Source organism: Grampus griseus (assembly GCF_964374135.1).
Source record: "Grampus griseus genome assembly, chromosome: 5".
NCBI lineage: Eukaryota > Metazoa > Chordata > Mammalia > Artiodactyla > Delphinidae > Grampus > Grampus griseus.
Genome location: NC_138998.1, coordinates 118,568,347 through 118,580,938, shown reverse-complemented (window position 1 = coordinate 118,580,938; position 12,592 = coordinate 118,568,347).

The window sequence follows — 12,592 nt, the reverse complement described above, 5'->3', positions numbered from 1 at the left end:
CAACAAATAACACACAAGGGAATCCCCATAAGGTTAACAGCTGATCTTTCAGCAGAAACTATGCAAGCCAGAAGGGACTGGCAGGACATATTTAAAGTGATGAAGGAGAAAATGCTATAACCAAGATTACTCTACCCAGCCAGGATCCCATTCAGATTTGATGGAGAAATTAAAACCTTTACAGACAAGCAAAAGCTAAGAGAGTTCAGCACCACAAAACCAGTTTTACAACAAATGCTAAAGGAACTTCTTGCAGCAAGAAACACAAGAGAAGGAAAGACCTACAATAACAAACCCAAAACAATTAAGAAAATGGGAATAGGAACATACATATAGATAATTACCTTACATGTAAATGGACTAAATGCTCCCACCAAAAGACACAGATTGGCTGAATGGTTACAAAAACAAGACCCATATATATGCTGTCTACAAGAGACTCACTTCAGACCTAGAGACACATACAGTATGAAAGTAAGGGGATGGAAAAAGATATTCCATGCAAATGGAAACCAAAAGAAAGCTGGAGTAGCAATTCTCATATCAGAAAAAAATAGACTTTAAAATAAAGACTATTAGAAGAGACAAAGAAGGACACTACATAATGATCAAGGATTGATCCAAGAAGAAGATATAACAATTGTAAATATTTATGCACCCAACATAGGAGCACCTCAATACATAAGGCAAATGCTAACAGCCATAAAAGGGGAAATCGACAGTAACCCATTCATAGTAGGGGACTTTAACACCCCACTTTCACCAATGAACAGATCATCCAAAATGAAAATAAATAAGGAAACACAAGCTTTAAATGATACATTAAATAAGATGGACTTAATTGTTATTTATAGGACATTCCATCCCAAAACAAAGGAATACCCATTCTTCTCAAGTGCTCTTGGAACATTCTCCAGTATAGATCATATCCTGGGTCACAAATCAAGCCTTGGTAAATTTAAGAAAATTGAAATTGTATCAAGTATCTTTTCTGACCACAACGCTATGAGACTAGATATTAATTATAGGAAAAGATCTGTAAAAAATACAAACACAGGGAGGCTAAACAATACAATACTTAATAATGAAATGAACACTGAAGAAAACAAAGAAGAAATCAAAAAATACCTAGAAACAGGGCTTCCCAGGTAGCGCAGTAGTTGGGAGTATGCCTGCCGATGCAGGGGACACGGGTTCATGCCCCGGTCCTGGAGGATCCCACATGTCATGGAGCGGCTGGGCCGGTGAGCCATGGCTGCTGATCCTGCGTGTCCGGAGCCTGTGCTCCACAACGGGAGAGGGCACAACAGTAAGAGGCCTGTGTACCACACACACACACAAAGAAAACCTAGAAACAAATGACAAGAGAGATACAACGACCCAAAACCTATGGGATGCAGCAAAAGCAGTTCTAAGAGGGAAGTTTATAGCAATACAATCCTACCTTAAGAAACAGGAAACATCTCGAATAAACAACCTAACCTTGCACCTAAAGCAATTAGAGAAAGGAGAACAAAAAAAAAAAAAAAAAACAACTTTAGCAGAAGGAAAGAAATCATAAAGATCAGATCAGAAAAAAATGAAAAAGAAATGAAGGAATCAATAGCAAAGATCAATAAAACTAAAAGGTGGTTCTTTGAGAAGATAAACAAAATTGATAAACCATTAGCCAGACTCATCAAGAAAAAAGGGAGAAGACTCAAATCAATAGAATTAGAAATGAAAAAGGAGAAGTAACAACTGACACTGAAGAAATACAAAAGATCATGAGAGATTACTACAAGCAACTCTATGCCAATAAAATGGACAACCTGGAAGAAATGGACCAATTCTTAGAAATGCACAACCTGACATGACTGAATGAGGAAGAAATAGAAAATACGAACAGAACAATAACAAGTACTGAAGTTGAAACTGTGATTAAAATTCTTCCAACAAAAAAAGCCCAGGACCAGATGGCTTCACAGGCGAATTCTATCAAACATTTAGAGAAGAGCTAACACCTATCCTTCTCAAACTCTTCTAAAATATAGCAGAGGGAGGAACACTCCCAAACTCATTCTACAAGGCCACCATCACCCTGACAAAACCAGACAAGGATGTCAAAAGAAAGAAAACTAGAGGCCAATATCACTGATGAACATAGATACAAAAATCCTCAACAAAATACTAGCAAACAGAGTCCAACAGCACATTAAAAGGATCATACATCATGATCAAGTGGGGTTTATTCCAGGAATGCAAAATTCTTCAATACACACAAATCAATCAACGTGATACACCACATTAACAAATTGAAGGAGAAAAACCATATGAACATCTCAATAGATGCAGAGAAAGCTTTTGACAAAATTCAACACCCATTTAAGATAAAAACCCTGCAGAAAGTAGGCATAAAGGGAACTTTCCTCAACATAATAAAGGCCATATATGACAAACCACAGCCAACATCATCCTCAATGGTGAAAAACTGAAAGCATTTCCACTAAGATCAGGAACAAGACAAGGTTGCCCACTCTCACCACTCTTATTCAATAAAGTTTTGGAAGTTTTACCACAGCAATCAGAGAAGAAAAGGAAATAAAAGGAATCCAAATCAGAAAAGAAGAAGTAAAGCTGTCACTGTTTGCAGATGACATGATACTATACATAGAGAATCCTAAAGATGCTACCAGAAAACTACTAGAGCTAATCAATGAATTTGGTAAAGTAGCAGGATACAAAATGAATACACAGAAATCCCTGGCATTCCTATACACTAATGATGAAAATTCTGAAAGTGAAATCAAGAAAACACTCCCATTTACCATTGCAAAAAAAAAAAAAAAGAATAAAATATCTAGGAATAAACCTGCCTAAGGAGACAAAAAGACCTGTATGCAGAAAATTATAAGACACTGATGAAAGAAATTAAAGATGATACAAATAGATGGAGAGATATACCATGTTGTTGGATTGGAAGAATCAACATTGTGAAAATGACTCTACTACCCAAAGCAATCTACAGAGTCAATGCAATCCCTATCAAACTACCACTGGCATTTTTCACAGAACTAGAACAAAAATTTTCACAATTTGTATGGAAACACAAAAGACCCCGAATAGCCAAAACAATCTTGAGAACAAAAAACGGAGCTAGAGAAATCAGGCTCCCTGACTTCAGACTATACTACAAAGCTACAGTAATCAAGACAATATAATACTGACACAAAAACAGAAAGATAGATCTATGGAACAGGATAGAAAGCCCAGAGATAAACCCATGCACATATGGTCACCTTATCTTTGATAAAGGGGGCAGGAATGTACAGTGGAGAAAGGACAGCCTCTTCAATAAGTGGTGCTGGGAAAGCTGGACAGGTACATGTAAAAGTACAAGATTAGATCACTCCCTAACACCATACAAGAAAGTAAGCTCAAAATGGATTAAAGACCTAAATGTAAGGCCAGAAACTATCAAACTCTTAGAGGAAAACGTAGGCTGAACACTCTATGACATAAATCACAGCAACATCCTTTTTGACCCACCTCCTAGAGGAATGGAAATAAAAACAAAGATAAACAAATGGGACCAAATGAAACTTCAAATCTTTTTCACAGCAAAGGAAACCATAAACAAAACCAAAAGACAAACTTCAGAATGTGAGAAAATATTTGCAAATGAATCAATTGACAAAGGATTAATCTCCAAAATTTATAAATAGCTCATGCAGCTCAATAACAAAACAACAAAAAACCCAATCCAAAAATGGGCAGAAGACCTAAATAAACATTTCTCCAAAAAAGATATACAGACTGCCAACAAACACATGAAAGAATGCTCAACATCATTAATCATTAGAGATATGCAAATCAAAACTACAATGAGATATCATCTCCCACCAGTCAGAATGGCCATCATCGAAAAATCTAGAAAAAATAAATGCTGGAGAGGGTGTGGAGAAAAGGGAACACTGCTGGTGGGAATGTGAATTGGTACAGCCACTATGGAGAACAGTATGGAGGTTTCTTAAAAAACTACAAATAGAACTACCATTTGACCCAACAATCCCACTACTGGGCGTATACCCTGAGAAAACCATAATTCAAAAATAATCATGTACCAAAATGGTCATTGCAGCTCTATTTACAATAGCCCGGAGATGGAAACAACCTGTGTCTATCATTGGATGAATGGATAAAGAAGATGTGGCACATATATACAATGGAATATTACTCAGCCATAAAAAGAAATGAAATTGAGCTATTTGTAATGAGGTGGATGGACCTAGAGTCTGTCATACAGAGTTAAGTACGTCAGAAAGAGAAACACAAATACTGTATGCTAACACATATATATGGAATTAAAAAAAAAAATGTCATGAAGAACCTAAGGGTAAGACAGGAATAAAGACACAGACCTACTAGAGAATGGACTTGAGCATATGGGGAGGGGGAAGGGTAAGCTGTGACAAAGCGAGAGAGTGGCATGGACATATATACACTACCAAACATAAAATAGATAGCTAGTGGGAAGCAGCCGCATAGCACTGGGAGATCAGATCGGTGCTTTGTGACCACCTACAGGGGTGGCATAGGGAGGGTGGGAGGGAGGGATACACAAGAGGGAAGAGATATGGGAACATATGTATATGTATAACTGACTCACTTTGTTATAAAGCAGAAACTAACACACCATTGTAAAGCAATTATACTCCAATAAAGATGTAAAAACAAGAACAAGAAATTATAAACAATAACCTCTCAATATATGAAGGGTATATTTAGGCATTCAAACACTTAAGAAGGAAGTGACCTCTTTCTTTTATTACAAACATTTATTTACATCCAAAAGCATTCTGTAATCACCCATGTCCTACTCCTGCCTCCGAACTGTAGTCAACAAATAAAAGGAAACTGCTGGAAATGCAACTGTAGTGAAGCCTATGTTCATTAGTCAGGTGGACCCGAGAGCCAAGGCTTTCAGCAGCCAGCTGCAATTGCTTTTTCCTCTGACATTTATGTTAAAGCCTTTGATTTTCTACTTTATATACATGCAAATGTTATTAGCACCAGAATGACTTCCATTCAGAATAAGTCATAACTTAAGACATGCCTGAATACTCCGTATTTTGTTTTGCTTTTTCAAAATGAAAGTTATTACTAGAACACATTTACTGAACCTTACAGGGTGCAGCTTGCTCTGTGAAAGGTAGAATTACATATGGTACCACCTGGAGGTCTTGAGAGGGTAAATTAAAAGGCAGGGAAATAAGTATACATACAAAGCATATGAAATACAGTTACTCATTTATTGTAAATGAAATAAAATGAAACACTGTGGAAGGAAGCAATTATCCACTTATGAAGCAGGTCTTATATTTTTCAAGCTTTGCCTCATTTCTCAATGTGTAACTTAAATATGACTTATAAAAGTATATAATTAAAAAGTTCTTAGAAATAATTGATGAAGCAGATAAAAAGTATGCAAAACTCTCATTGATTACCTTTTTGATAGAAGGACTATATGTTTCCCTGGTTTGTTCTGTTCTATATATGCACCAAAATTAAAGGTTCCAGAGAGCTTTGGAAAGGAAGCCAGTAAGAGACGTTGCAGCCAGTGAACAAGAGAAATATCTCCTTCATTAACCAGCAATTACATAGCAATTATATATCAATCTGAATTGGCTGGTGTATTCCCATAATGAAAATAAAGCAATTGTTTATTGTTTACAGCTTCATTGAGGTATGATTGGTAAATGAAAATCATATATATTTAGGCTGTATAACATGATGTTTTGGGTTTTTGTTAGTGTATAATGTGATTATTTCATATACCTTTCCATTCTGAAATGATTACCACAATCAAGTTAACACATCCATTAACTCACATAGTTAACTTATGTAGTGTATGTGTGTGTGTGGTGAGAATAATTGAGATTTACTCTCCTAACAAATTTCAAGTATGCAATACAGTATGATTAACTATAATCACCACGTTGAACATTATATCCCTAGAACTTATTCATCTCATAACTGAAAATTTGTACGCTTTGACCAACATCTCCTAATCTCTCCCACCACCCAGCCCCTCACAACCATCATTCTCATCTCTGGTTCTGAGTTTCACTATTTTACCCTCTGTATGGAAATGACATATGAGAATATTTGTCTTTCTTTCTCTGGCTTGTTTCACTTAGCATCATGTCCTCCAGGTTCATCCATGTTGTTGCAAATGGCAGGATTTCCTTCTTTTTATGTTTGAATAATATTCAATTGTGTGTATATATACCACAAAATGGCCAATGGTACATGGTAACGTGTTCAACATCACTAATCATCAGGGAAATACAAATCAAAACTACAATGAGATATCACTTCACACCTGTAAAGATGCCTAGTGTCAGCAAGACAAGGGGTAACAAATGTTGGCAAGGGTGTGGAGAAGAGGGAATGTAAATTGGTATAGCCATTATGGAAAACAATATGGAGGTTCCTCAAGAAATTAAAAATATAAATACTATGTAATCCAGCAATCCCACTTCCAGGTGTATATCCAAAGAAAATGAAATCCATGTGACAAAGAGTGATCTGCACTCCCACGTTCATTGCAGCATCATTCATAGTAGTCAAGATATGGAAATAACCAAGTATGGGTACATGGATGGATAAAGTAACTGTGTATTTTGCCAGTGAGTGTGATAGCCTGGAAAGAGCATAGAGGAAAAAAGCTATAGCACTAAGGCTAAATCACCCACTGAAGGGATTCTCTTTTTTCATTGTTTGTAAATGAATGGGTTCGAAAAGAGAAGGTCAATTAGCCATATAAGCTTTCTAAATCTCTAAAGAGCTAAAAATGAAAACAAAATCTCAATTTTGTAACCACTGTGAAAATAGAAATCTGTAGAATTTGTTTGAATTACTCGTGTATATTCTATAATTTTGTTATTTTTATGTAAATATGTTCTCATTGTAATTCACACAATTGGCCTGAACTTTCCAGTGAAACTCTCACTGTTCTTTTTCTCTTTTTCTCCTTAGCCATCATCTCTCTCTCTCTCTCTCTCTCTCTCTCTCTCTCTCTCTCTCTCTCTCTCTCTCCCGTCTCTTTCTCTTCTGTCTTAAGGAAACTAAAATTACAGAAACTCTGGATTCTGAAATATTTTCCTTTTGTTCTGGGATTATCCAAACATAATCTTCCTTTTCTGTTTACTCCCTTATCTTTTTAGCTTAATTTATTGGTAGCATCCACAGGGCAATATTATGAAATAATATCTTCATCATATTGTCTTCCTTGAAACATAAATCTTACATCATGGTCTTCTGGTCCTGATTGACCCCCATCCTCCTCTTCATACAGACACAGGACTTCTCCCTCATGATTAAACCTGTATTTCTCAGGTTCAAGAACTCTACTCTGTTCCTCCTCTTTTCAACTCTACTCTAAAACATTTTCCAAGAAAAAAAAAAAAGACTTTTTTCAAACCCTGGTACATTACTTATTTTGTATTAAATTAATTAAAGGTAAATTACTCTGTGTCATATTTGCATCTCAACATTGGATTCATCAAGGTTTATTACTCAACAGATTAATTGTTGTTCTCACATTTTAGCTCCATGATAGGAAAGTAAGAATTTGTTTTCCTTTAACCTGAGATTTTAAGCTGTGATATTTAGGCAAACATTTCTCTTTAACTGAAAGCTATTTCTACAATCAATTTTTTTTTTCTTGCTGTCACCTCTCATTTTTATTTTCCTTAGACCAAGTTCAAGTTCTCAACATCTTAAAAGGTAAATTTTAAGTATATTCTACCTGTTTCAAAATTTTTATTTTATTTTAATAATGTGTGAGACAACAAGCAAAGACTATGGTGTTCTTTCTGTTCTTTCCTCATATGTGACCATTTACAAATACAATAGTTACTTGATTGTGTCTAACAGTGATTTTCCTCACAAAATGGATTTCCTTTCTAGGTATAACATACCCCCTCAGGTGAGAGACCTGCATTAGAGACGTCATGGATAAAACAGCAAGTTCAAGCAGAAATTGTGAGACTATATCACACTCTGATAGAGCAAAGGTTTATAGGAACAAACTATTAGAATTTATTGTAATTCACCATACTGTGTTTTATACTGCTATTGTACATAATCATGAATAATATTTTAATGCAACTTTTAATCTTTTAAGACTTCATTTCTCAAAAACCCAATTAACTGCAGCATTCTATGACCTTGAGTGCTAGCAATTTTGGCTCTTTTTAGGGTGGAAATGTATTTTCTTTGTGTTATCAACACTGTAACAACATTAGTTGTGACTCTTTCCCTATCACTTGAATGTGTACAACTGCATTAGGAAGAATAAATCCAAGTCATATCAGAATTATAAACAAAAACAGAACAAAATATAATGACTCTCACAAAAACTTAACTTTTAAAAACAATATATTTGACCAAGGCAATTTTGCATAGGAAGTTTATAAAATTTTGCAAATAATTTTAATAAACAAAGATATAGAAAGAAATTCCTCTTCCCAGAAAGGAAGTTTATGCCTATTTTAGAACAAATGGAAGTAAATTCCAGACAACCCCAGTAGCCAAAGATAATTGATAACTTTAAAAGGGCACTGAAAATAATTCATTTTAAGTTATGACTAACATTCCATAGTAAATAGTTAAAAAGAGGGGAGGGATGTCTGAATGAAATATTATTGTAAAAGAAGAAACTAAAAATTATGAGACAAATTTTATTTCATAAGCTATTTCATAAAATTTTGCTTAAAACAGAAAATATGTATTATATCTGAGAGTGGAAACAGCATTAATGAAATGTTGATTTTTCCTTCCTATAAAAAGGGAAATGTTGGAGATTTTAGTTTTTCATGATGTCTAGCTATTATTAATGATACAATGTACATAAGGTATATTAATATTCTTTTTTCTTAATTGAGGTAACATTTATAACATTATATAAGTTTCATGTGTATACACTACAGCATGCCCACTACTGAAAGTTTAGTTTCCATCCAACACCATACAGTTGACCCTCCTTTACCTACTTCACCCTCCCCCCCACCCTCCTTCCCCCTGGTAACCACTACTCTAGCTTGTTTTTTTTTTTTTTTTTGGTTTGATTTGTTCATTTACCTTGGGTTTTATTTGTTTGTTTGCTTATATTTCACATATGAGTATAATAACACAGTATTTGCCTTTCTCCCTCTGACTCATTTCACTTAGGGTCATCCATGTTGCAAATGGCAAGATTTCATCTTTTAATGACTGAATAGTATTCCACTGTATATATATATACCACATCCTCTTTATTGATTCATCTATTGATGAACACTTATGTTGCTTCCATATCTCGGCTAGTATAAATAATGCTGCAATGAACATATGGGTGCACATATCTTTTCGAATTAATGTTTCTGTATTCTCCAGATTAATGCTCAGAGTGGAATAAACACATCATATGGTAGTTCTATTCTTAATTTTTTGAGAAATTGCCATACTGTTTTCCATAGTGGTGCAGCTATTTTGAGTTGACTTTTGTGTATGGTGTGATATAGTGGTCTAGTTTCATTCTTCTGTATGTGGCTCTCCAGTTCTCCCAGCACCACTTACTGAAGAGACACTTCTTTCTTCATTGTAGGTTCTTTGCTCCTTTGTCATAAAATAATTGTCCGTATACGAGTGGGTTTATTTCTGGGCTCTCAATTCTCTCCCATTAATCGATGTTTCTGTTTTTCTGCCAATACCATGATTACTATAGCTTTTTAATATAGTTTGAAATCAGGGTGTGTGATACCTCCTGCTTTGTTCTTTTTCTCTCAAGATTGCTTTGGGTATTCAGGTCTTTTGTGGCTCTATATAAATTTTAGGATTTTTTGTTCTATTCCTGTGAAAAATGTTATTGGGATTTTGACAGGGATTGTATTGAATCTTTACATTGCTTTAGGTAATATAGACATTTTAACAACGTTAATTCTTCCAATTCGTGAGCACAGAATAGCTTTCTATTTCTTTATGTCTTCTTCAATTTCTTTCAACAATGTCTTAGTGCTTTCAGTGTACAGATCTTTCACCTCCTTGGTTAAATTTGTTCCTAGGTATTTTATTATTTGTGTTGCTATTGTAAATGGAATTGTTTTCCTGATTTCTCTTTCTTCTAGTTCATTGTTAGTTTATAGAAATGCAACAGATTTTTGTATATTAATTTTTACCCTGCAACTTAACTGTACTCATTTATTACTTCCAAAAGTATTTTGGTGGAGTCTTTAGGATTTTCTATATATAAAATTATGTGATCAGCAAATAATGACAGTTTTACTCCTTCCTCTCCAATTTGAATGCCTTTTATTTCTTCTTCTTGCTTAATTGCTCTGGCTAAAACTTCCAATACAATTTTGAATAGGAGTGGCAAGAGTGGGCATCCTTGTCTTGCTGCTGATCTTAGAGGGACAGTTTTCAGTTTTTCACCATTGGATATGATGTTAGATGTGGGTTTGTCATATATGACCTTTATTATGCTGAGCTATGTTCATTCTATACATATTTTATTGAGAGTTTTTTTTTTTATAATAACTGGGTGTTGAATCTTGTCAAATGCTTTTTCTGCATCTATTGAGGTAATCATGTGATTTTTTTATCCTTCATTTTGTTAATGTGGTGTATCACATTGGTTGATTTGCAGATGTTGAACCATCCTGGTATCCCTGGAATACATCCTAATTTATCATGGCATATGATCTTTTTAGTGTATTGTTGTATTTGGTTTGTTAATATTTCATTGAGGATTTTTGTGTCTATGTTCATCAGAGATATTGGTCAGTAATATTCTTTTTTTGTGCTGTCCTTGTCTGGCTTTTGTATCAGGATAATGTTGGCTTTGTAAAATGACTTTGGAAGCATTCTCTCCTTTTCAATTTTTTGGAAGAGTTTGAGAAGGATAGGTATTACTATTTTTTTTTTTTTTTGAATGTTTGGTAGAACTTCACCTGTGAAGTCATCTGGTCCCGGACTTTCGTTTTGCGAGAGTTTTTAATTACTGTTTCAATATCCTTCCTAGTGACTAATCTATTCAAGTTTTCTATGATCCAGTCTTGGAAGTTTGTATGATCCTAAGCATTTGCCTGTTTCTTCTAGGTTGTCCAATTTGTTGGCATATGATTGTTCATAATATTATCTGATAATCCTTTGTATTTCCCGGTACTCCTTGTTATTTCTCCTCTTTCTTTCTGATTTTATTTATCAAAGCCTTCTCTCTTTATCTGTTAGTGAGTCTAGCTAAAGGCTTGCCAATTGTTTTTATCCTTTCAAAGAACTAGCTCTTGGTTTCATTGACCTTTTCTTTTGTCCTTTTAGTTTCCATTTATTTCCACTCTGCTCTTTACTATCTCTTTTCTTCTACTGATTTTGAGCTTCATTTGTACTTCTCTAGTTCCTTTAGGTGTAAGGTCAGATTGTTTATTTGAGATTTTTCTTGTATCTTGATATATACCTGTATTGCTATAAACTTTTCTCTTAGTACCACTTTTGAGACATCCCACAGAATTTGGAATGTGATATTTTCATTTTCATTTGTCTTCAGGGAATTTTTGCTTTCTCCTTTGATTTCTTTGTTGACCCAATAATTGTTTAGTAGCATGTTGTTCATTCTCCACATATTTGTGATTTTTCCAGCTTTCTTCTTGTAGTTGAATTCTAGTCTCATATCATTGTGATCAGGAAAATGCTTGATATGATTTCAATCTTCTTAAATTTAATGAGACTTGTTTTGTGTCCCAACATATGGTCTGTCCTTGAGACTATTCCATGTACAGTTGAGAAGAATACGTATTTTGCTGCATTTGGATGGAATGGTCTAAGTAAATCTATCAAGTCCATCTGTCCTAATGTTTCATTTAAGGTTGCTGCTTCCTTGCTTACTTCCTGTCCAGATGATCTATTGATTGATGTAAGTGGGATATTAAAGCCCCCTACTATTATTGTGCTGCTGTCAGTTTCTCCTGTTTGATCTGTTAATAATTGCTTTATATATATTAGATCCCCAATGTTAGGTGCATATTTATTAATAACTGATGCTGTGAGTTCGTCATCAAATTGAAGACCTCTGTTAAGCAAGAAGGAATTCTGTAGTACATAGCCTTCAGACTTGAACTGCAACATAGACTCTCTTTTGAGTTTCCAACCTGGTATCTCACCTTGCAGGTTTGGGACTTGCTGGTCTCCATAATTATGTGAACATATTCCTTAAAATAAATCTCTCAATCTCTCTCTCTCTCATATATATGTATATATATACACACACACACACACACACAAACACACACACACACACACACACACACACATTCTATTGGTTCCATTTTTATGGAGAAGATGATGAATACATAGTGTAAATAAATAGTTTAATAATTTAAGTAAAATGTTATAATGCTATTACAGAGGCTTATTCAAAGAACCATTGAATTCATCATCTAAATAGAATAAAAAACAAAAATCATACATTCCTGTCAATAGATAGAGGAAAAAATATGTAGCAAAATTCAACAATTTATTATAAAAAAATTTAGTGAATTTAATTTGATAAATGATATCTATGAGAAGCCTA